This window comes from Callithrix jacchus, chromosome 13 (genome assembly GCF_049354715.1).
Source record: "Callithrix jacchus isolate 240 chromosome 13, calJac240_pri, whole genome shotgun sequence".
NCBI lineage: Eukaryota > Metazoa > Chordata > Mammalia > Primates > Cebidae > Callithrix > Callithrix jacchus.
In genome coordinates this window covers 110468974-110494836 of record NC_133514.1, presented here as the reverse complement: position 1 = coordinate 110494836, position 25863 = coordinate 110468974, and the positions used below count along the sequence as shown (strand labels likewise).

Sequence of the window (25863 nt, the reverse complement as noted above, 5' to 3'; positions counted from 1 at the left end):
CACATGGTAATCACTATTTAATAATTAGCAATATGTATAACCTAAGGCACACATTACTTGTATTAATGTATGTCTAGCTATATATTGTGATTTACATTACAAATGAATAAATAAATAAAATGATGAGACTCACTGTCCAAAGTAACTGCCAAGTTTCTTGGGTCTTGCCTTTCCACGGCATGTGCACTGGAACAGCTGATTCATCTCTGGATTTTCATCTCATACTGAGCCACTTGGGGTTGGGAATTACTTGTGTTAACAACAGACATCCATCTAATAGGAAAGTGCATTAACTCTGATCAATAACATGAGAGGTATTTCCTTGTATTCCACCTTTGCCTTCTTATTCTGGTGTTTTAAGCTCTTACTTGGATTCTCTGATCTGTATTATCACCCCCATATTTATTTTTCAAAATATGAAAAATAAATTTCATATATTTGTATACAGAAGAAACAAAAATGTAAAAGCAATTCATCGACTCCCCCTAAAAAACTTAAAGAATCTGTATGCAGTTAACTGTTTAGGTTTAGATAAATTGCCTTACTGATTTATACGTCCAACTATAATATATGATTTTATTACCTTAACATTTCTCCTTTAGCATAAGACAAACTTAATGCCAATTATATGTTGACATGAAAAATATCCAGATATAATTTATGCACTATTTACCAACTAACCCTTCTTTGGTCAAGAAAGGGTGGATTATTTGTTTTGGCAAAATTACTGTAAATGTTAATAAAATTTTGATAGTAAAACCTAACAAGCACATATGTGTTAAACCCAAATGTACCAGGTTTCTGACTTTTATGTGCATTACACCCATCTTATAGTGACACTTAACATGTTGATTATATCACTCTAGAATATTTGAATTTATACTTGTGTAAAAAAATCATCAAAATCATCAGGAAATTTACCAAACGTAGTTTGAGAATTTGTTAAAACCAAACTTTATTCACTACCTTTCTTCCAAATATAAATGGTTGAATTGATAACATGGAGGTCATTGTGAGAACATGCTCAGTTGTACAGAAATAGAGCCTCATGGTCACTAACCTGAACAAAAAGATTCAAAAGTAAATAAAATGCTGAAATATAGTATTTACTTGAATTATATAGTTTAGTTTTCAAAGCATTGCATTATTCAAAGAAAGAATAGAATATGTTACAGAAAATTGTAGGTGACACTCTAGATTAAGTTATAATTACATAAATATTCCATCATGGTCAATAAAAGGTAATGTTCAATGCTCATCAGCAAAATATTTTTTACAAAAACAATCTGATTAGTCAGAACTGATGACCTAATGAGTTGGTGCTCAGAGCAATTATAGTCCTGTTCTTGATGAATGTCCTAATGATCCAAGGTTATGCTAAAATTACATTGTAAGAAAACACAACAGGAAATTCCACTGTGCTTTCAGTAGGTTAAAATGACAGGCAAAATTGCTTTATCTGTAGATATTTGCCTTGGAATATAAGGCTCTACCCTTAATGTATTTGTATAATATAATAATATATATAAAATGTAGGGCTACTAACTAGAATTAGAGACAAATAGACTACTAATTGGTAGTACGATCATAAATACTTTAAGTTTCCCTTATTTATCCAAAAATTGAGTTAGCAAATTATTGCCTCTCTTTTCACAGGTTAGCAGTCAACAAGTGCTTGACCCAAATGTATTAATACAAAGCATGGAAATGTTAAGGCATTTATTTTAATTGTTAGATAATTCACCCTTAGAGATTATTCTTTACGTTTAGTTAAAATATCGTCACAATTTTAAATTTCTAGATTTTGTTTTATTTGACAACATGAAAAATTTCATTCACATGAGTTCCCTGTTCCCTTTTGAAATTACTTTCTCATGTATGGTACAATTCCAATTAGTTAGCTAGTTATTTTGTCTTACCTTTAAATTATTTTTATCCCCATTATAATCATTGAATGAACTTCAATTTGCTAATATTGAGTTTACTATTTTTTACTATTCCTACATTAATTTTTTCCTATCTTTCTGTGTAGAAAATGCAGAGAGCTTGACACTTTATGTAACCTATCCAGAGGGAAAGTCGGCTTTTGATTTCAAAGTTAAAGAAACCCTATCAAAACTTAATTCTTCCCTTGAAATGTCATTTCTCGCAAACCTCCTTGACAAAAGTACTCATTATTTCAAGCATGACATTCATAAGAGCCAAGAGAGGAATAACATTCTGTTGATTCAGAACTTCCAGTTCCTTAGCACCCTCTTGATCTTATGACTCAAGTCAGCAAACTAAATCACTTCATTCCTTGTATTGTTAATATCACACTCACTCCAAAATTGTTTGCTCACAATTGTAATGTCTGGCTTTCAGTCATTCTCTATCTCTATCCTAGGTTTGCTGATGTTTAGACAGTACATGTGATGTTGTCTAGGCACATCATTCATGCTCTAATTAACTCTACAAATACCTGAAACTTCTCAATCCCAAAGATTTTACCCTGCACTCAACTTTAACTATTTATACTCAAAACAGTACTCCAGATCATAAAAATCAAACACATCTGTGAGTAAGATACCTCAACTAACATGCTTTTAACCTCTGCCAACAATTTCTGTCCAATGGGTTTTCTTGTGTTGTGTCTTCTCTATATAGCTGTCTGCCTTTAACCTTGACTTTTGCCTAATCTTTTGGTATTTCAATTTATTTACTAAACTCTAAGCATTTTCTTTCTTCTTTTACTTTTTTTCTCTAGACTATAATTAGTCATACTTAATTTTCTCCCACCACAATTTTTTTTTATTTTGTGCTATTATTTCAAAATATCAACCAAGCAAAACCATAGCTTTGATTACGACACTAAGGAGTGCTATCACATAACATTTTTATTCTGTAAAAAGTATGCGTAGTATAGTTTATAAGTGTTATATATAAGGTTTATATATGTTATAAAGTTTTATAGTTTTAACTAGATAGAGTGCAGATTTTATACTCAAAAAACTAAGAATTGCTAGAAAACAGTATACATCATGCCTAGTAATGGCAAAACAATTTTGAGGACTTTGTATTCAGCTAGATTATCTACACTGCTGAACATCATTTAATTTTTCTTTTCTCAGTGCACTCAGAGAGCTGAGATATCAGGGCAGCCACCCACCCTGAAAGAAAAGTTGCGTACCTCTAGGGAGAGAAGGAGATATCAGTACTGATTCACATGGGGACAGATATAAGAAGAGAGACTGCTACTAAGGCAAGTAGAAATAATTCAGTAAAATTTTATTTATTTATTTATTTTTACCAAATTACCAAAAGCTAAATGTAAGCAACAATGAAAGTACAGAACCCCAAAAGTTTCAGAAGAAAGTGAAGTTGGCCTCCACTCATGTACTCTTCTCTATGGATCACCACAGAGTACAGCCAGCCCTCTGTACTTGCCAATGCAGAACCTGTGTATACAGAAGGCGAACTTTTCAGTTATGGCTGAATCTGCAGATGCAGGAACCTGTTTTTATGCAGGGCCTACTAGGAGACATGGACATCCACAGATTTTGGCATGTGTGGGGGTCCTGGAGCCAACCCTCCATGGTTGAAAAACCAAGAGATGACTGTACTTAAAGAAAAAGATTAGACAAAGGCTCTCTCTATATATCATAAAAGTTTGAAAAAAAGAGTGAATATCATAATGAGAAAAATAAGATATCTTACATATACTCTTCCACTAACAGAATATAGATCAAAAGCTTTAGTTTTAGTCAGGAAGGAAAAAAAAACTTTACCACCTCCAGGAACAAAAAGGAGAACAGGGAAGAAAAATATCTACCCCTGGGTAAGAAAAGGAATACCATATTGAATAGATACTATTAGAGATACCCTGCCACTGGGGGTGGCTCGAGAGTACTAAAAAAGTACCTCCCCCAAGATTTAGGGCCTTCCTAAGCCAGAGGCTGAACCATGACAACAGATAAACTCTGTCTTACCCTACCACACTAGCAAGCACTGAGAAACAAGCAAAAACAGTTTATTGCTAAAAAAGGGACAAGGGGTTAAAAAGAGACCCTCTCTTAGCTACCGGCTCAAAGGGATGGCTACAAGCCGAAGGTGGATGTGACAGTAAGAAAAATCATGTGATACACAGATACCACTCTAAGGACAATATAATGCTGGAAGAACTTGAAGCTACTAGTTTATTGGAGGAAACCATCATAACAACATAACTAACTCGCAGCTCAACTCATGATTGAATTCAAATCTGTACCCCACACCTTGTAAAGACATGTCGATTTTCAAGGACAAATACACAGAATATCTGACTATCTAAAAAAAATGTCAGACAGATACAAATCAAGGAGGAAAACAGAAAGGAAAATCTACTATCAGTAAGTAAAACAATCAAAAGGACCTGACTCAAACATGACTCAGATGCTCAACTATCAGCCAGGAAATTTAACATAATGAAGATTAATATGTTATAAGTAGTAGCAGAAAATGCGGAAAATGTGTATTGCATGTGAGGAATTTCACCAGAGAGGTGAAAATAAGTAAATGACAATATTTGATTAAAAAAATAAAAATAGAATTGGAATATTTTTGACAGGCTCATCAGTAATCTTCTATTGTACTGAAAACGTTTTAAGTCAATAACCACCTTTATTCTTATCTAAAACTGAAGCCATTAGCATAGGGTTTGGCATAAACTGTGCATTCAATAAATACCTTTTAATGAATAGATTTACTATTTTTAAAATATTAATTGCAAGATTTCAAATAATATTTTAAAAACATGAATTGAGGAATGATTCACATGCAATAAAGGTTAGTTATTTTAAAGATAAACATTAATTTTCATGGAATTTACAGTGAAGTGCAAATATCACTTAGATCTAATTTTGGAACATTTCAATCATCCCACAAAAAGCTTTCAAATTCATTTACCTATCCATTCATCTATCTATGCTCTTTTTTTGGTGAGGGGGACGGAGCCTCACTCTGTCCCCAGGCTGGAGTGCAGTGGTGCAATCTCAGCTCACTGCAATCTCCGCCTCCTGGGTTCAAGCAATTCTCCTGTCTCAGTCTCCCGAGCAGTTGGGACTACAGGTGCACACCACCACGCCCAGCTAATTTTTGTATTTTTAGTAGAGACGGGGTTTCACCATGTTGGCCAGGATGGTCTCGATCTCTTGACCTTGTGATCCGCCCGCCTCGGCCTCCCAAAGTGCTGGGATTATAGGCATGAGCCATCGCGCCCGGCCTCTATGCTTTAACAAAGCATATTTTATTCATTTTTCTTTTATTTATTTTTGTGCACGTGTGATATAAAAGGTATTTGTTATCTCACTCTTACTGCCTTTTATTAAAAAATTTTTCTGTTGCTGTGTGTGTGTGTGTATTTTCTAAATACATTATAGATGGAATGTGATTGAAAGGGTTAAGACAAGAAACAAAGTATGCATACCTGAGGGTGCTGTGGAAGAGATTCATGCAGAATAACTTAAAGGACTGCAATTTGAGAAACAAGAGGTAGAAGAAAAGGTGAATCAAAGAAATAAAAGCCGAATCTATTTTTAGACTGTTTTATTTAGAACAGAAACTTTCATAGGCTTGTGTGTCAAGTATGATAAACTAAGCATAAGCATAACAAGTATTAAACCAATGAATAGTAGGTCTCAGCACCTAACTAATGTAGTCATTCGCTTGTATTATTGTAGTCAAGGACATCATTTTCCTGAAAAGATGGACATCTCAACTTAATTTTTGGTGTGACGGATGGAGACGAGAGGGATAAGCAAAGCACATTTATGGTCATGTTGACTCTGTAAACCAATAACAGACGTGCTCTGCTGGGGTGTGCTGCTCCACCAAGAGAAAACGTGTAGGCAGGGAAACTCTCATTTATAGTTTCTGACTGTTATCACACATTTATTCTAGTACAGAAGAGCTTTGGTTGCCAGAGGGTCAAATATCAATACATCTACTCATATTCCTGAGTATACAATATTAAAAATCAAAAACTGGATCACAACATGTCAGCCTATACCTTGAGTAGAGAAAAAACAAAATAATATATGCAAATATTTGACTCTGCTAGAGCAGTTTCACTGCATAGTAAATGACTTTCTCAGAATATCCCATAAACCCAGGTTAGTCCTCTTCTCACTACTAACTGCATAAATTGGCAATAAAAATCCACACAATGTAGTCCTCAAATCTCATCTCTGAGAAATAAGATTCTTATGTCATCTGGTAAATAGTGAGGTAATCTAAATAAAAGCCTTCCAAAATATGCATTAAAAACTATAGGCCAAAGTATACTTACAGCACTTTGAAATAAAACAAAGAAAACTTGAAGCCTTAAAATTTTCACAAAACATGGTGACTAGCAAGATAGCCAAATAGGAACAGGTCCAGTCTGCAGCTCCCAGCAAGATCAACACAGAAGGCGGGTGATTTCTGCATTTCCAATTGAGGCTCATCTCATAGGGGCTAGTTAGACAGTGGGTGCAGCCCATGGAGGGTGAGCAGAAGCAGGGTGGGGCTTTGCCTCACCCAGGAAGCACAGTGGGTCAGGGAACTCCCTCCTCCAGCCAAGGGAAGCCTTGAGGGACTGTGCCCTGAGGAATTGTTAACTTCTGCCTAGATATTAATGTTTTCCCATAGTTTTCACAACCCACAGACCAGGAGATTCCCTGGGTGTCAAACACAGAACTGGGCAGCTGTTTGACAGACACAGAACTAGCTGCAGGAGTTTTGTTTTTTTTTTTAACCCAAGTGGTGCCTGGAATGCCAACCAGACAGAACCTTTCACTCCCCTAGAAAGGGTGGGGGCTGAAGCCAGGGAGCTAAGTGGTCTAGAACAGCAGATCCCACCCCCACAGAGCCAGCAAGCTAAGATTCACTGGCTTGAAATTCTCGCTGCCAGCGCAAGTCTGAGGTCAACCTGGGACACTCAAGCTTGATGGGAGGAGGGGCATCCACCATTACTGAGGCTTGGTGAGGCAATTTTCTCCTCACAGTGTAAACAAAGTCTCTGGGAAGTTCAAACTGGGCAGGGCTCACAATAGCTTGCCAAAAATTCTATAGCCAGACTATCTCTATAGGTTCCTCCTCACTGGGTAGGGCATCTCTGAAAGAGAGGCAGCAGTCCCAGTCAGGGTCTTATAGATAAAACTCCAATCTTCCTGTGACAGATCACCTGGGGAAAAGGGCTGTTGTAGGCACAGCTTCAGCAAACTTAAACGTTCCTGCTGACTGGCTCTGAAGAGAGCAGACAGACTGCCTCCTCAAGTAGGTCCCTGACCTCTGTGCCTCCTGACTGGTCCCTGACCCCTATGCCTCCCAGCAGGGTGCACAGACACCTCATACAGGAGAGCTCCTGCTGGCATCTGATGGGTGCCCCTCTGGAATGAAGCTTCCAGAGGAAGGAACAGGCAGAAATCTTTGCTGTTCTGCAGCCTCTGCTGGTGATACCAAGGTAAACAGGGTCTGGAGTGGACCTCAAGCAAACTCCAGCAAGCCTGCAGCAGAGAAGCCTGACTATTAGAAGGAAAACTAACAAACAGAAAGCAAGAGCATCAACATCAACAAAAAGGACGTCCACATAGAAACCCCATCTGAAGGTCACCAAAATCAAAGACCAAAGGTGGATAAATCAAGAAAAATTAGAAAAAAACAGCGCAAAAAGGTTGAAAATTCTAAAAACCAGAATGCCTCTTCTCCAAAGGATCAAAACTCCTTACCAGCAAGGGAACAAAACTAGATGGAGAATGAGTTTGATGAAGTTGGCTTCAGAGGTGGGTAAAAACAAACTCCTCTGAGCTAAAGGAGGATGTCTTAACCCAATGCAAGAAGCTAAGAACCTTGCAAAAAGGCTAGAGGAATTGCTAACTAGAATAACCAGTTATTAATAGCCTACCAACCAAAAAAAGCCCCGGACCATATGGATTCACAGCTGAATTCTACCCAAGGTAGAAAGGGGAGCTGATACCATTCCTTCTGAAACTATTCCAAACAACAGAAAATACAAAAGAGGGATTCATCCCTATCTCATTTTATGAGGCCAGCATCATTCTGATACCAAAACCTGGCAGAGTCACACACAAAAAAAAGAAAATTTCAGGCCAATATCCCTGATGAACATCAATGTGAAAATCTTTAATAAAATACTGGCAAACCAAATCCAGCTGCACATCAAAAAGCTTATCCATCACAATCATCAGCTTCATCCCTCGGATACAAGGCTGGTTTAACACAAGCGAATCAATAAAAGTAATCCATCACATAAAGAGAACCAATGACAAAAATCACATGATTATCTCAATAGATGCAGAAAAGGCCTTTGATAAAATTCAACACCACTTCATGCTAAAACCTCTCGATAAACTAGATATTGATGGAGCATATCTCAAAATAATAAGAGCTATTTATGACAAACCCACAGCCAATATTATACTGAATGAGAAAGAGCTGGAAGCATTCCCTTTGAAAACAAGCAGAAGACAAGGATGTTCTCTCTCATCACTCCTATTCAACATAGCATTGGAAGTTCTGGCCAGGGCAATCAGGCAAGAGAAAGAAATAAAGGGTTTCAAATAGGAAGAGAAGTAGTCAAATTGTCTCTGTTTGCAGGTGACATGATTGTATATTTAGATAACCCCATCATCTCAGCCCAAAATTTTCTTAAGCTGATAAGCAACTTCAGCGAAGTCTCAGGATGCAAAATCAATGTGCAAATATCACAAGCATTCCTATACACCAGTAATATTCAAACAGAGAGACAAATCATGAGTGAACACCCATTCACAATTGCTACGAAGAGAATAAAATACATAGAAATAAAATTTACAAAGTATGTGAAGGACCTTTTCAAGGAGAACTATAAACCACTGCTCAAGGAAATAAGGACACAAACAAATGGAAAAACATTCCATGCTAATGGATAGGAAGAATCAATGTCTTGAAAATGGCCATACTGCCCAAAGTAATTTATAGATTCAATGCTATCCCTATCAGCTACTCTTGACTTTCTTCACAGAATTAGAAAAAAAAAAAAAAAACTACTTTAAATTTCATATGGAACTAAAGAAGAGCACATATAGCCAAGACAATTCTAAGAAAAAAGAAGAAAGCTGGAGGCATCACACTACCTGACTTCAAACTATACTTCAAGGCTACAGTAATCAAAACAGCATGGTACTGGTACCAAAACAGAAATATAGACCAAAGGAACAGAACAAAGGCCTCAGAAATAATGCTACACATCTATAACCATCTGATCTTTGACAAACCCGACAAAAACAAGCAATCGGGAAAGGATTCCCTGTTTAATAAATGGTGTTGGGAAAACTGGTCAGCCATATGCAGAAAACTGAAATTGAACCCCTTCCTAACACATTATACAAAAATTAACTCAAATGGATTAAAGACTTAAACGTAAGACTTAAAACTATATAAACCCTAGAAGAAAACCTAGGGAATACCATTAAGCACATAGGCATGGGCAAAGACTTCTTGACAAAAATATCAAAAGCAATGGCAACAAAAGCCTAAATTAACAAATGGGATCTAATGAAACTAAAGAGCTTCTGCACAGGAAAAGAAACTATCATCATAGTGGCAATTACGGAATGGGAGAAAGTGTTTGCAATGCATCCATCTGACAAAGGGCTAATATTCAGAAACTACAAGGCACTTAAACAAAAAAACAAACAACACCATCAAAAAGTAGGTGGAGAATATAAACAGACAACTTCCCAAAAGAAGACATTTATGAGGCCAACAAACATAAGAAAATAAGCTCATCATCACTGGTCATAAGAGAAATGCAAATCAAAACCAAAATGGGAAACCATTTTATGCAGTTAGAATGACCATCATTAAAAAGTCAGGAAACAACAGATGCTGGAGAGGATGTGGAGAAGTAGGAAGACTTTTACACTGTTGGTGAGAGTGTAAATCAGTTCAACCATTGTGAAAGACAGTGTGGCAATTATCTCAGCATCTAGAACCAGAAATACCATTTGACCCAGCAATCCTATTACTAGGTATATGCCCAGAGGATTATAAATCATACTACTGTAAAGACACATTCACATGAATGTTTATTGCAGCACTGCTCACAATAGCAAAGACTTGGAACCAACCCAAATGCCCATCAGTGATAGACTGGACAAAGAAAATGTGGCACATATACACAATGGAATACTAGGGAGCCATAAAGAAGGATGAGTTCATGTCATGTGTTTGCAGATAACATGATTGTATATTTAAAAACCCCATTGTCTCAGCCCAAAATTTCCTTAAGCTGATAAGCAACTTTAGCAAGGATGAACCTGGAAACCATTATTTTCAACACTAGCATAGGAACAGAAAACCAAAGACTGCTTGTTCTCACTCATAAGCAGGAGTTAAAGTGAGAACAGATGGACACACCCTGAGAACAGGGCGGAGGAACATCACACACCAGGGCCTGTGGTGGGCAAAGGGCTAGGGGAGGGACAGTATTGAGAGAAATACCTAATGTAGATGACAGGTTAATGGATGCAGCAAACCACCATGATACGTGTATACCTATGTAACAAACCTGCACATTCTGCACATGTATCCCAGAACTTAAAGTATAATTTCAAAAATTTTGCAAAACACCAAAATATTAAAAATAGCATTAAAGATAAAGAAGTGCAGTACTTATAGGAGTATTGAAGAAAATGAAAAGTAGTTTTATATTATATGTGCTTCAATATTGAGAATAATAGCATTTGAAAGTAAAATAAGGCTATTAAGAAATAATGTAGGAAAAATTAAAATGTATGACCAAATAAACCTTTTTAGTAGAAAATATGTGTAATGTGAAGTAATCAAATTCTCTCACCTAGTAGAATATCACTTTTCTCCCCTGCAATCAGCAAGGTGAGTGTAAAACAAATAGAAGCAATATTCACACAGAGACAAATGAAAAGATGAGCAAACAATAAAAATCTATCCAACAGTTGAGAGGAAACCTATGACAAAATTAGGTGCAAATATCAACAAACGAGAAAATGAACATCTAAGGAGAAGAAGACACCGTAGCACACAGATCATTCTTTTGTATTTTGCAACATGCCTCACAAAAACGGAAATACCCACAGCAATTAAATATAAAGTGTCATTGAAAAGCAAGAGATGTGCATTGGAGGAAAGCCAGTCTCTTCGGTAAATGCTCCTGGGAACACTGGATATTCATAGGCAGAAGAGTGAAACTGAACTGTCTCTCACCAAACACAAAAATCAAATCAAAATGAATTACACACTTAAGTATAAGACCTGAAATTACTAGAAGAAAACACTGGAAAAATCCTGTAGAGAATTAGTCTGGGCAAAGATTTTTTTTTTCCAGTAAGACTTGAAAAGCACAGACAACAACAGCAAAAAATGACAAATGGGATAATATCAAGCTAAAAAGCTGCACTGCAAAGGAAACTATCAACAAAGTAAAGAAAATATTTGCAAACGGCCTATCCAAAGAGAGATAAATAACCAGCATATATAAGGAACTTGAACAACTCAATACCAAAAACACACAAATAGTCCAACTTAAAAATGACCTAACTAGACATTTCTCAAAAGAATACATACAAATAGACAACACATACATGAAAAGATGTTCAACATCACTAACAATCAGGGAAATGCAAATCAAAACCACAATGAGGTATTATGTTCTATTGGTTTAAATGGCTACTACAAAAAGGTAAAAAGATAAATGTGAGCAAAGACGTGGGGAAAAAGGAACCCATTTACCCTGTTAATGGGAATGTAAATTAGTACAGACATTAGAGAAACATTATGGAGTTTCCTCAATAAACTAAAAATGAAACTACCATATGATCCAGCAATCCCACTACTGGGTATGTATACATATACTGAAAAGAAGGAAATCAGTGTACTGAAGAGATATCTGCACTTCCACGTTTACTGCAGCACTGTTTACAACAGCCAAGATATGAAATCCACTTAAATGTTCATCAAAAAATAAATGGATACACATGAATATAAAGAAACATAAAATGGAATATTAATAATTCTGTCATTTGTAGCAACATGGATGAGCCTGGAGGATGTTATGTTAAGTGAAATAAGTGAAGCATAGGAAGACAAATGTATGTTTGCACTTAGAAATGGGAGTTTGAAAAAAAAGATCTCATGGAGGAAGTGATTAGAAAGATGGGTACCAGAGGTGGGGAAGGGTAGTGGGAAGAAAAAGTAAAAGAGAGGTAGAATAATGGGTAGAAAAATATAGTTATCTAAGACTGGACAAGTTCTAGTGTTGGATAACATTGTTGGGAGACTAGAAAGTAATGCCAACACACACAATTACTTTTGCACAGATCTAACTTCAAGAGAGAATTCCAAATCCTTTGAACATACACAAAAATAATGAGATCAATTCTTTCCAAAAGAATTAAATACTAATTCAATAGGTTTATACTAAAATTTACCAGTAATACATAACGAACACTAACAACTATAAAAATTTGGAAAACCCAGATTAACTAGAGTTATTACTTGTGAAATAACCACAAATCTATACCAATTAAGACAATTTTATTCATAAATGTTTAAAGAGATATAGCACAAAATTTAATCCATGGGAATTGGTACATAATAAAAAGTGTCCTTTGTTTTAATTGGTGAAAAATAAACGATTTGATCATCAAATGAACTATTTGATCGTCAAATCTGACACAATTGACTGATAATTTCCTGTCTTCAGCAACCAGAAGCATAACTTTAGATGAATTAAATATCTAAACATAGAAGCTTTAAATGGATGAAAATTAAAATCATGAAATAATTGTTGACTTACAAAGAAAAATATTTTCATAATATATGTAACTAGGAGAGAGATCCAAGTTGGCCGATTACTAGCAGCTCAGGATTGTAGCTTCCAATGAAAGTGCAGAGAACGAGAGGATTCCACACTTTCAGAAAAAAGTTTGTTGCTCACGGACCAGGAGATTACCAGCAGAGGAGCCCCACAGGTCGCCAGCGCGACTCTTGTGGCCGGCATGGCAGTTTTGCCGGTGCCCCAGCACGGCAGTTCTCAGTGCAGAGTAAATGGGACTGGGTTGACGTTTGGAGCTCCAGAAAGGCTGGAGCTCATTCAGCTGATTGAAAAAGAGACTCAAGGGGGAAGCCAGACCAGAGACTCCCAGGCAGAAAAGCACCAAGAATCTTGACGCCGCTGTTTTAGCTGGTGCAGTGGGTTGCTCAGATTTTGGTACTGGGAATCAACAAGTTGCACATCCACTCAGAGAACTAATTTGAAAATCAGTAATTACAAACATGACAGGAGGATAAATTTACAGTAATGGGAAGAAACCAGCATAAAAAGGCTGAGAATACCCAAAATCAGAATGCCTCTCCCTCTATAGTGGATCACAGTTCCTCATCAACAAGGGAACAAGGCCTGATGGAGAACCAGTGCATTCCCTTAACAGAATTAGGCTTCAGAAGGTGGATAATAAGAAACTTCTGCGAGTTAAAAGAACATGTTCTAGCCCAACTCAAGAAACTAAGAACCTTGAAAAAAAGGTTTGATGAAATCCTAATGAGAATAGACAATGTAGAGAGGAATACAAGTGAAATAATGGAACTGAAGAATACAATATAAGAACTCCGCAAAGAATACGCAGGTTTTAACAGTCAAATTGATCAAGCAGAAGAAAGGATATCTATCAGAGGTCGAAGATCAACTTAATGAAATGAAACGAGAAAACAAGATTAGAGGAGAAAGAGTAAAAATGAATGAGCAAAGTCTCCAAGAAATATGGAACTATATGAAAATACCTAATTTACATTTGATAGGTGTACCTGAATGTCATGAAGAGAATGAATCCAAGCTGGAAAATATTCTTCAGGATATTATTCAGGAAAACTTTCCTAACCTAGCAACGCAGGACAATACTCAACTCCAGGTAATACAGAGAACACCACAAAGATATTCCTCAAGTACAGCAACCCCAAAACAAATAATTGTTAGATTCACCAGAGTTGACCTAAAGGAGAAAATTCTAAGGGCAGCTAGAGAGAAAGGTCAGGTTACCCATAAAGGGAAGCCTATCAGACTCACAGCAGATCTCTCAGCAGAAACCCTACAAACTAGAAGAGAGTGGGGGGGTCAATACTCAAAATCCTCAAAGAAAAGAATTTTCAACCCTGAATCTCATATCCAGCCAAACTAAGATTCATAAAGTAAGGAAAAATAAATTTTTTCATGAATAAGCAAGCACTCAGAGATTTCATCACCACCAGGCCTGCTTTACAAGAGCTTCTGAAAGAAGCACTATACACAGAAAGGAACAACCAGTATCAGTCATCTGTAAAACTTACCAAAAGGTAAAGAGTATCTCCATAATAAAGAATCTATATCAACTAATGGGCAAAATAATCAGCTAGCATTAAATGACAATATTAAACGCAAATATCAATATTAATCCTAAATTTAAATGGATTAAATGCCCCAATCAAAGACACAGACAGGCAAATTGAATAAAAAGTCAAAACCCATTGGTACGCTGTATCCAGATCCATCTCATGAGCAAGGACACACAAAGACTCAAAACAAAGGGTTGGAGGAAGACTCACCAATCAAATGGAGAGAAAAGAAAAAGACAGGAGCTGTAACTTTCGTCTCTGACAAAATAGACTTTAATAGTAACAAAAAAGAAACAAAGAAGGACATTACTTAATGGTAAAAGGATCAATGCAAAACAGGAGTCAATAATCATAAAAATATATGCATCCAATATAGAAGCACCCAGATACATAAGACAAGTTCTTAAAGACTTATAAAGAGACTTGGACTCCCACACAATAATAGCAGGAGACTTTGACACCACGTTGTTAATATTTGATGGATCAACAAGATAGAAAATTAACTGGGACATCTATGATTTGAACTCAGACCTGGAACAAGTAAACTCAGTGAATATTTATAGAATTCTTCACCCCAGGTCCACAGAACATACTTTTTTTCAGTTTCACATTACACCTATTTTGAAAGTGATCACATAATTGGAAGTAAATCACTCTTCAGCATTTGCATAGCATTTCACGTATTTAAATGAAATATTGGTTGGCTGTTTGTTATTTTCTTCCCTTATTCCTTCCTGTCTCCGCTGTTAAGCACAATTATTGGCATAAAAGAGGTTTTAAATACCTATTTTTAGATTGCATTCCTGCCTGGGCAATAGAGTAAGACTTCTGTTCTCTCTCCCCCTTTCTCTTTCTCTTTCTTTCATTAAAAAAAGAATCAATGAATAAAAAATGATGTTCCAGGCACATGGAAACCAAAAGTGAGTAGGAATAACTATTCTTATGTCAAATAAAGCAGACTTCAAGCCAAAAATAGTAAAAAGAAAAAAAAGGAAAAAATATATGTAACTACATAGAACAGTACTAAATATCAAGGGAAGAACAGAAAAAGCACAATAAAATACAGGATAGGATAGTAATAGTATTCATGAAAGAGTAAATAAAATAATCAACAAATATGAACAAAAGCTTAACACCATTGATAATTACAAAAGCACAAATTAAGCAACTATTAAACTCATTTTCTCTTTATTGGATTGGCAAATATTAAAATAACAGTATTTTTGTTAGTGAAATGAGCAGTGATATGCTTTTGTAGGACAGTGAACTGCTAATAATTTTTTAACAGAATATAGTTGTTATCTGTTGAAATTAAAATATAAATAAATACCTTTGAAATCAGCATTTCTGCTTCTGAAAGTCTATCCTACAGAAATGTTTGCATCTAAACTCAAAGATGTATATTTAAAGATAATATTCAGTAGCAATCAAAAATGTGGGAGCAGGTTTAGTTTGTCTCTATGGGAGTGCTTCAAAAAACAATGTTACACAATATCATATGTAAATATGCAGACATACAACACATTACAAATAAATGTTGTGTTGACATGAATGCACCCCAGACATATGTTTAAGAGTAAAAAGTAATACATATTCAGACAACATCAGAGATGAAAAGAATCTCCTAAATGACTGAGATGGGAAGTCCACTGTTGCGCCAGCCCTCAACACTAGACACTGGACATAGGCAATGGAGCTAGGATACAAAGGTATCTCGATGAAGAGGCATACTTTGCATAATTTAATTTTGTAAACTAAATTAAAAGTGACATATTAAGTAGAGCCTTCTAAGAAAGTCTTTTTTTCTAGATAATAGAGAATTCAGAGGGGTACTTAAAAAACATAATCCCAAATCTTAGCCTAAGTATTTATCTGTTTTACCTTTCTTCCCCAAGATAATGTATGTTTCTCTTATTATTAAGGTAAGCTGAGTTTTTGTGTTACACGAAGGTAGAGGGCATTGCTAAATAACGAATGAATGAATGCATGGATGAATGGATGGATGAATGGATGGATGGATGGATGAATAACTTTAACTCTCAGTATTTACATTTTTTTCCAGACATTTTTGTCTCACTTACAGCCACTCCTTACACTTCAACTGCTTATCAACTTCACTTTCCATCTGGTTAACCAGGAGCAATTTTGCAATGCTGCACATGAACAAACCTAATATTTCACACTCTAAAGATAAAAATATTTAGATTCATAATTTATCTCTCAGTCCTGCTTGGTCACCAGTTACCTAGCATAAATCCTAACCTAGCTAATTAATTAGTTTCTTGCCAATCATTCTGAAAATGCATATTCCAATTTAATATTAATAATTCAATGAATTTAATACTCTAAAAATTAAAAAACTAATAACATGAATTACATGCTTACTCTCTGCTTTAATTCTCACAACAACATAATAAATAGCCTCTGTTGTTTTATTTATAAGGAAACTGAAGTCCACATACATTAATAAATGTAGATGTGGCATGTGGTAAAATATATGCAATACTTCATCCAGTGATTTGGATGTGATTTATTAGCATAAAAATTCAGGTGTAGTGACAAGGGAATAATATATTTTGTGTTAAGCAAAATTTACTCTTGCCCTATATTTTATATCTCACAGGCAGCAAAGAGATTCAGAGAGGAAGAAGAAAAAGTGTTAAATCCAAGAAAACTAAAAGCATTACTACTTCCATAATCTAAAGAATAATGCTATGCTTAATTTTCACTTGTCTCTTGCTTCTTCATGTGAACTCACTCCCTAGAATTGTTATGCGTTAATTATAAAATTTAAAACTTTTGGGCAATATATTCTACAAATGCTTGACAACAATTAAAATTTTATTGCATCAAGTTCATTAAGCAAATCCTATCGGACTGTGGGTTTATCGTCAATTTTAACTTGTTCAAGTGTTTCAATTACAATTCCATTTTGAACTGTAATAAGGTGGCTGATAAATGACAGTGGTTAACAACTGCTATTAAAACTACCCAGGGCAGAACTCCGTAATGTAGAACAATTAGAGTAACAAATGATAGTAGCAATATGCTATTATCTTTACATTATTCAATTGACTGAGTACAGCATTTTAATAGTTCTATCAAAAAAATGCTCCCCTTGTTTTCAATGGTTTAGTCCACTTTTTTGAACCAATTTTTCTTATTTTTATGATTCAGTGGTTACATGGGCAGAGCTGTTACATTTATTCTTTTTTTTTTTTTCTTTTCTAGAGGCAGAGTCTCACTCTGTTACCTGGAAAAAAATGTAAATACTGAAAGTTAAAGTTATTCATCCATCCATCCATTCATCCATGGAGTGTAGTGTCTCAATCTCCACTCACAGCAACCTCAGCCTCCCAGTTTTAAGCACTACTCCTGCCTTAGCCTTGCCAGTAGCTGTGATTACAGGTTTGTGCCACCATACTCGGCTAATTTTTGTAATTTTTGGAGAGACAGGTTTTCACCATAATGGCCAGGCTGGTCTCAAACTCCTGACCTCAAATGATCTGCCCACCTTGGCCTCCCAAAGTGCTGAATATACAGGAATAAGTCACTGCACCTGGCCATTACATTTATTTCTAAAGAGAAATATTCAGAGTTAAGATTTTGAGGAGTGAATATCAAATAATGTGAAGTATTTATGAGTTATTGACTTTGCTATGTGTAACAGGACATGGAGGTTAAGACTCAAGGTAAACAATTTTGTTTAGGTAATTGTTAAACAACATGACGAACAAAGATTTTGATTTTTTTCTTCCAACTTCCAAACCTGTGAATTAGAAAAAACAAGTGCTTAATTACTTTTTTCTCTTTCTTAAAAATGTACCTATCTTGGCTTAATTTCCTCATTTGTAAATTGGTGATTATACCTCACAAAGTTGTTAAGAAGCATCAAAGATAATAGTGCTTAGCATTTGCCTGGTATGCGGTAGGAGCTCAGCAAATGATAGCAGTCATTATTACTGTGTATATTCAATATTGATTATATCTTTATTTGAAATAAAATGACTTTTAATCAGCATTATAGAAATGTAACTATTTTAATACACCCTTCACACTCAGTGGAAAATACAGATATCACAGTGTTTTCAAAATCTCAAACTGCAATTTGTCATGTTTCCTTAGCCAGGGAATTAGGCTAAACATTAAGGAAACTACAGTACCCTGAACATTTATATTATACTTAATAAAGAAAATGGTACTTAGACAATAGCAATGAGTTCATTTTTTTTTTCATAAAGCTCTCATCAGTGATTTACTTAGAAGTATTTATAACATGTTTAAAAATGATTTGACCTCCTCCATCCAGCTGTCATCTCTAAGCATCAATCCAGTTGGATCACTAAAATAGTTTGAGTACAGGGCTTTCTTCAGAGAAACTGCTCACTCTTCAATAAATGTCTCCTCTGCTGAAGTATGACTTAAAATGTAGCCAATTTTAGAGAGTCTCATTTTTGAAAAAGTAATAAAAATTTGAGAAAGGCTTTCAAGAAAGGATTCTTGAAACAGGACAGAACACTGCGTATTATATAAAAACTATTTAACAGAGAAAATCACCTGCCTCTCTTCTGCTGAGACAATTCTTCCATGATCCTTCAATTGTAACTTAAAAGTTTTAAAGTTTTGAAAAACATATTGGGTTTGAAATTAATTTCCTTTAAAAAGAACATATATGTTGAAGTATGTTTTGTCACAAAAAATAAGTCAGTAATATTAAATTATTTTATACAAAAATATCTTCTCAGAATAACAGAAGCAAATCTAAAATAAATTTTAAGAACCTTAGTAAAATTCTCCAATGCCTTTTAATAGCATGGGGAATCTTCTGCTGGTTGCTGAAGCTTGAATAATGCTTAAAATTACTCAAAATCTAAGTTCTTTTCTGGGATGAGTTTATAAACCATTATTTACTTTAAATCATATTGTGGCTTTTAATGTTTTGAATAGCTCCCAAGCTCAGTGATTTTTGTACCTCAACTCAGAAACCATCTAAGAAGACTGAAAGCTTTATCGAACTTAGATTGTTCAGAGATTTTATCCTGAGATAAAATCCAAATAAGTTTAGCTTATATACAATTTTTTGCTCCTCTGTGTATTTTCTTTTGATTAGTTTTTTGTACATGCACATACATGTAACTTCTAAACATTTCATGTAACTACATTATCTCTGTTTACATATTTATATTAATCTAATATTTATGTCATGATATGTGAACAAAAAGGTTAATCTTGACTGAAAGTGGACAGCATCAGATTATGGAAAAAATAATGGAGCCTTATGAAAACCATTGGTCAAAATTTTCAAAAAGATAGCATACTAAATAATTACCTGCTAATTCTAGTTTAATTAAAATCAGAAATAAAACTATAAGTAGACATTTTCAGTATGGCCTTGGGGGTGTCTAACTAACAAAATAACTTTAAAAAACTAAATATCAGCAAAACAACTTTAGCTTCATTTTATGTTCACATATTTTGAAAATATTTTATTATAAACATACTATAATGAACTCCATGTTTTTAGTATGGCTGAATGCAGGATGTGCAGACTTGCTACACAGGTAAACCTGTGCCATGGTGGTTTGCTGCACCTAACAACCCATGACCTAAGAATTAAACCCAGCATGCATTAGCTCTTTTCTCTAATGCTCTCTCCTCACTCACTCACCCACAACAGGTCCCCGTAAGTGCTTCTCCCCTGCCAGCATCCATGTGTTCTCACTGTTCAGTTCCCACTTGTAAGAGATAACATGCAGTGTTTGGTTTTCTATTCCTGCATCCGTTTGCTGAGGATAATTGCTTCTGCCTTCACCCATGTTCCTGCAAAGAACATGATCTTCTTCCTTTTTGTGGTTGCATAGTACTTCATGGTGTATATATACCACATTTTCTTTATCCAGTCTATCATTGATGGGCATTTTTGTTGATTCCACATCTTTACTATTGTGAACAGTGCTGCAGTAAACATACATGTGCAAATATATTTGCAATCGAATGATTTATATTCCTTTGGGTATATAACCAGTTATGATATTGCTGGATTAAGTGGTATGTCCATTTCTAAATCTTTGAGGAATTGCCACTCGTCTTCCACAACAGTTGAACTAATTTACATTCCCACCAACAATGTAAAAGCATTTGTATTTCTCCACAACTTCTCCAACATTTGTTGTTTCTTGAATTTTTAATAATCACCATTCTGACTGGCGTGAGATGGTATCTCATTTTGGTTTTGATTTGCATTTCTCTAAAGATTAGTGATGTTGAGCTTTTTCTTATATGAATGTACTTTTTTGAGAAGTGTGTTCACATTCTTTGCTCACTTTTTAATGCGATTGTTTGTTTTCTTGTAAATTTGCTTAAGTTTCTTGTATATTCTGGGTATTAGATGTCAGATGGATAGATTGCAAAAAAAAAATTACCTGATTCTGTAGGTTGTCTGTTCACTCTGATGATTTCTTTTGCTGAGCAGAGGCTCCTTAGTTTAATTAGATCCCGTTTGCCCATTTTTGCTTTTGTTGTAATTGTTTTTGGTGATTTCATCATAAAATCTTTTCCCTAGCCTATGTCCTAAATTGTGTTGCCAACATTTTCTTGCAGGGTTTTCACAGTTTTGGATTTCACACTTAAGTCTTTAATCTATCATGAGTTAATTTTTGTATAAGGTGTAAGAAAGATATCCAGTTTCAATTTTCTGCATATTGCTAGCCAGTTCTCCCAGGACCATTTATTGAATAGGGAGTCCTTTCCCCATTGCTTGTTTATGTCAGAGTTGTCAAGAATCACATAGTTGTGGATGTGTAGTTTTAAGAAATAATCTCTTAAAGATGGCAGGAAACACCATGGACCTGAGTCCTGAAACGGGGTGGAAAAAGCCTCCCTCAACCAGCAACACCCAACCTGGTATAGGAGAAAGAAACAGCTCTCTGCTTTCCATGAACTTTCTGATTTTGAGGTCTATTTATTATAGCTGTTTAGATGACCCTAAATAATACAGACATCTTTACAAACACCAGATAATTTAATTCAACTTCATTAAATTATTGAAGTCAGTTAAATGAGTGCTAGAATGTGCAGAAAAAAAGAAGCTGTCATGCAGCTCATCACCAGCATGGGCAGTGTTGAGCATGGAATAGAAGCCTGAAGGAGTCACACTCAGCAGGACACCAGGAGGCAGGGATCAATAAGGCTCTTGAAGTAACGCTAATGCTGCCCTTCTGCAAGACCCTATCAGAAGTCAAGGGGGAGCCCCAAGACATCTGCTTCTGGCAGTCCTTCCTCTTCTACTTCCCCACACAATCATAGCCTCTACAATTCTGTCTTCTTTAAGGATATCGGGAGATATTTAATTATGCACTTTCAGGCACCAAAGAAAGCTTTGGCATTCCAATCTCCCTGTGACTCTGTACATCAGTTTTTTTCCAGAAACTGCTAGCATCATGTCCATTCTGGCCACCTTTTACTGTGTCTCCTAATGTAGTAGATGCTCTTGCTGCCCCTGCCAAGACCCTTTCTGTGATTTTCCTGTGGTCTCCAGGGTATGGGTATCCAGCGACTTGAAAGGAAAGATGAGGCACTGTGGTAGTTAGTGAGGTGGAGAGACTGGAGGTGGACTTGAGTGCCATCAGCTGGAAACTTCAATAAGATTATTCAAAAGGATCATTGATATGCATGATATTTGCCTTGAAACAAAAAGCATTTAAGATCTATAAGAGAATTACTTGCATGCATCCAGGGAAATCAAATATTAAAGATTCACAAAGAGGTCAAAAGGCTTGTCCAGGGGATTTAAAACATAAGGGAACTTTTTGCAAGTAGAGATTTTTAGCTTTCAGACTTAATGACATAAAATAGTAATAATTAAGGAAGGGCTGGTTTCCTCACCAACCCTCACTGTCTCTCTTTGATACAGTGGTCTATCACATTCCCAGGTGGCTTTCATCTGCCTTTGATTATTTCAGTTCTGATTCTTTGCGATTCTCTTCAAAATATGACTCTTTTCATAATTTTTGGTGATTTTAATATCCACATATGAGGATCTCCTAACATCCTGCACTATAAGTTCTTCAACCCCTTCTTCTCCAATAATGGGGTCTCCCGACATGCAGCTGCCCTTCCCTGCCAAGGCCATTGTCATAGAATTTATGTCCAAGGTAACTTGCTAAGATCCAAGCATCTCAATTTTTCTCCTGTTTCTAATAGCTCAGGCACTCTGGTTCTCTGGCTGCAACAATCTTTCAGTGCCACCAAGATGCAAATCTTCTTATCCTACAAAATTCTTACATCCTCTCATCTCCCCACCCTAACCCCCATATACTCTTAACACCTTAAAGTTTTACAACCATTCTTGCCACTTTCCTGTATAAACTCTCAAATTTTTGCCCTCTTTTTCTTGTTACCTTTACTTTATGCTAATGCAACCTTTATAACTTGAAATTTCTACTTGTTCCATATTTGCACCATGAAACTGAATCTGGCTAGGGAAACAAAATAAAACAAAACCAAAATTAACCGAATAAAAATATTCCGACTGCAAAGCCTCCCTAACACTGCTTGGGAAGAACAGTATATGTTACCAGTCTATTATTTCTCCTCTCTCCCAGAAGATACATTGTTTCCTTGCTGCTTCTCAAATTACCTATACTCTACTCCCCACCCCTTTATCACTGCCTCCTGGTAAACTTGATTTCTGCTTCACTGAGGAAAGCAAAGCCATTGTGATCATTTTGTACTACGCATGGTGTCATAAGTGTTTTGTTATACTATTATTTATTTATATACCAATTATGAATCACTTTTAACCATAAATGTTCAAACTAAATAAAACTTTGAAAAATACAAGTGCTTTATAGCAGCATTTATTTTTTCCAGATCACATACTCATTTGTTTACAGAATGCTGATTTTTTTCCCATGCAGTTTGAAGCTCTCTCATTTTACTAGATTCTATTATTGGTTCTAAGAATAATTTTCAGTTGATTTCCTTGGGTTTTTCAGTTAGACAAGCATATATTTCCACACATTTTATCTTTTCTTCCAATAGTTGTTATTTTTCTCCTTGCTTCCTTACTGTGAATAGAACCTCTCACACTAACAAGCATATATTCTAGCTTTGATCCAATTTTTCTGAAACTACTGCAATAACTTTAGTGTAATTCTTTGTTTCCTGTTCATATAGAGGAATGTGCTTTATGCATTTAGCCATATTCTTATATTTGTACTTGCAAAGATGTATTGAATGAATCCTGAATTTCATCAAATCCATTTCTAATGTCAACACTCCATTGCAATCTCCCTGCCAAACTGCAGGAGGTTTCCATGGTAGCCCACAGGAGATCCAAAGGTACGCCTGACATCAAGACATTGCAGACACAGCTAACTGTGACCATGCCGAAGAGAAAAGAAAGGCAAAGGTGGGGTGCAACTCTTGGAGATGGTGAGGATGAGCAAAATCAACAAGGAGGAGAAGCCACACAGTGGAGACAAGTGGACCCTGGCCCAGAAGGCCTGGGAGAAAACGCAGGAGAAGCAGCAAATGGGAAGGTTCTGGGAGAAAGCATCCACCATGCACCAGCAGATTGTGGAGGACTCAACAGAAGGCTGGATACACTCAGAGAGCATTCAACATTCCAAGTCATTTGAACCAAGTCCCTCCTCAGCCTGGGTGTGGAGAGGCATTTACCTTCAGGAGCAGAAGGTCATGTCCAGGTTATGCTTCCTCCCTTCGGTATTTTCTGCAAACATTGTTTTATACAGGCCCTTATACCTTCTGCTACAACAGTGTTATTTCAAAATTGTGCCCCCTTATTCTGGAGTTTGATTAAAGTAAAGCTATTCTTTTACTCAGTTTAGAATTCTTGGTAATTCACAGAAAATATACCATTTTAGTTTAGATGAAAAGCTTTGAAAGTTTATCTAGAGGTAAAGGCCATCATTCTGGAAAAATGTCTTTAACCCCATTTCTATCTAACCCTCTGAGGCCAGCCAGAGATGTCTGCCTGAATGAGAGGGGCTCCTGAGAATAAGAAGCTAATGCCAACTTGGCCTATAATGTGCAGACCCCCTTGGGACCCCGTGTGGGTGCCCTTCCACTCTCCCTTCAGCTTTGGGCTTGTTGTAGGTCCTGGGAAACCACCTTTTGCTCTGTGGACCTCAGATTACCTCCTCTTCCACCTGGCCAGTGAAAGACTCAGCCTCGGTGGCAGAGCAACCACTTAAAGCGAGGATGGAATATTTACCTCACTCCTTTCTGAGCCTGATTCATTGGAATTCCAGACATTTCTAATGGGTATTGTCATGGAAGACAGAGCTAATTACCTTACTTTGTAATGCAGCCCAGACACAGCTTATCTCAACCCTCAGCTTGGGGCTCCAAGCAGTCTCTCATGTTACTCTGAGTTGCCACATCACATGGGGCCTGTCTGGCAATCCTGCTCTAAAGACACCTGAGGGGTGACGGGACCAGAGCCCAGCCCCAGCACAAACAGACCTGGGTGCAGTCAAATGGGAGTGCCCATGTGTTTGGGCCCTGAATCTCTAAGGGCTTACAAGGTCCCCTGGTGAGGATCAAACTGCATATGCAGAGAAGTTTGCTCTGTTGATGAATATTTAAAGAATAATAAGGTCAGAAGATAAAAACCAAACCAGAAGATAAAAACAGTGGGGCTGATTTATGTAAACTACAGTATAAAGATATCATATTTTATTTTTATTAAGTTAAAAAAAAACCTTTTGATACTGTAACAGAAAGAATTTGAGTCATTTTCTAGCATTTTACCAAATTCTTCATTCTGAAATAAAAACTACTTGGCTAAGATACCAGATTATACCTCCAGGGAAAATTTGCTAACACATAATTACATTTTTCTACTCTGCATTCAGTCAGTTGATTATTTCCTAAATCTACTCTCTCATCTTCACATTTATTTGCAAGGTTATACTCTTCATAAAATGAACTGGGAAGTATCACTTTCTCCACACCTTCAAATAGGATATGTTGCACAGAGGTGATTAATTTCCTGAAAATTGGATATATATACATAGACACATGTACACACATACATATACATATAATACATGTATACATATACATAAGTATATATATAATAAACTTTTAAACCTGACAAAGTGACTTTCAGAGATTTTTAAAAAATTATGTTCTACCTATTCCCTCAATATTTCATATGTCAAGGATATCTACAGGCCTTACAGGATGTATCAATCCAGCAGCCACCAGTGCTCACCACTTCCCTGGTCTGAGTCACCATCCTCTTACTTGCCTTCCTGTAGCAGACTTTTGAGTAAGTCTCCCTGCTTCGGTTCTTGCTTCTCTCATTTCATTTGATTTTTCATGGAGTAGAAAGATCTGTCCTATTAAACAAGCCAGATCATGTCACTCCCCTGCTTAATCTGCAAATTCTATGCATTTCACTCAAAGCAATGCAAAGCCCTTTCTATGGGT

The 25863-nt window shown here is 36.0% G+C and overlaps 1 protein-coding gene across 2 annotated transcripts in view; it reads right to left on the bottom strand.

Annotated features, from left to right (window-relative positions):
* LOC128929388 (uncharacterized) overlaps positions 1 to 25863 on the bottom strand; it is a 200703-nt gene that overhangs the window by 6201 nt on the left and 168639 nt on the right. Inside the window, exons 1-2 of one of the 2 annotated variants that reach the window (XM_078346978.1) lie at positions 967 to 1500; positions 134 to 273 (exon numbers count right to left, since the gene is read on the bottom strand). The gene's annotated coding sequence lies outside the window, so the exon portion shown is untranslated. Of the gene's footprint in view, positions 1 to 133; positions 274 to 966; positions 1501 to 25863 lie in introns of those variants that run through there. The other variant, XM_078346977.1, reaches the window with a different exon arrangement.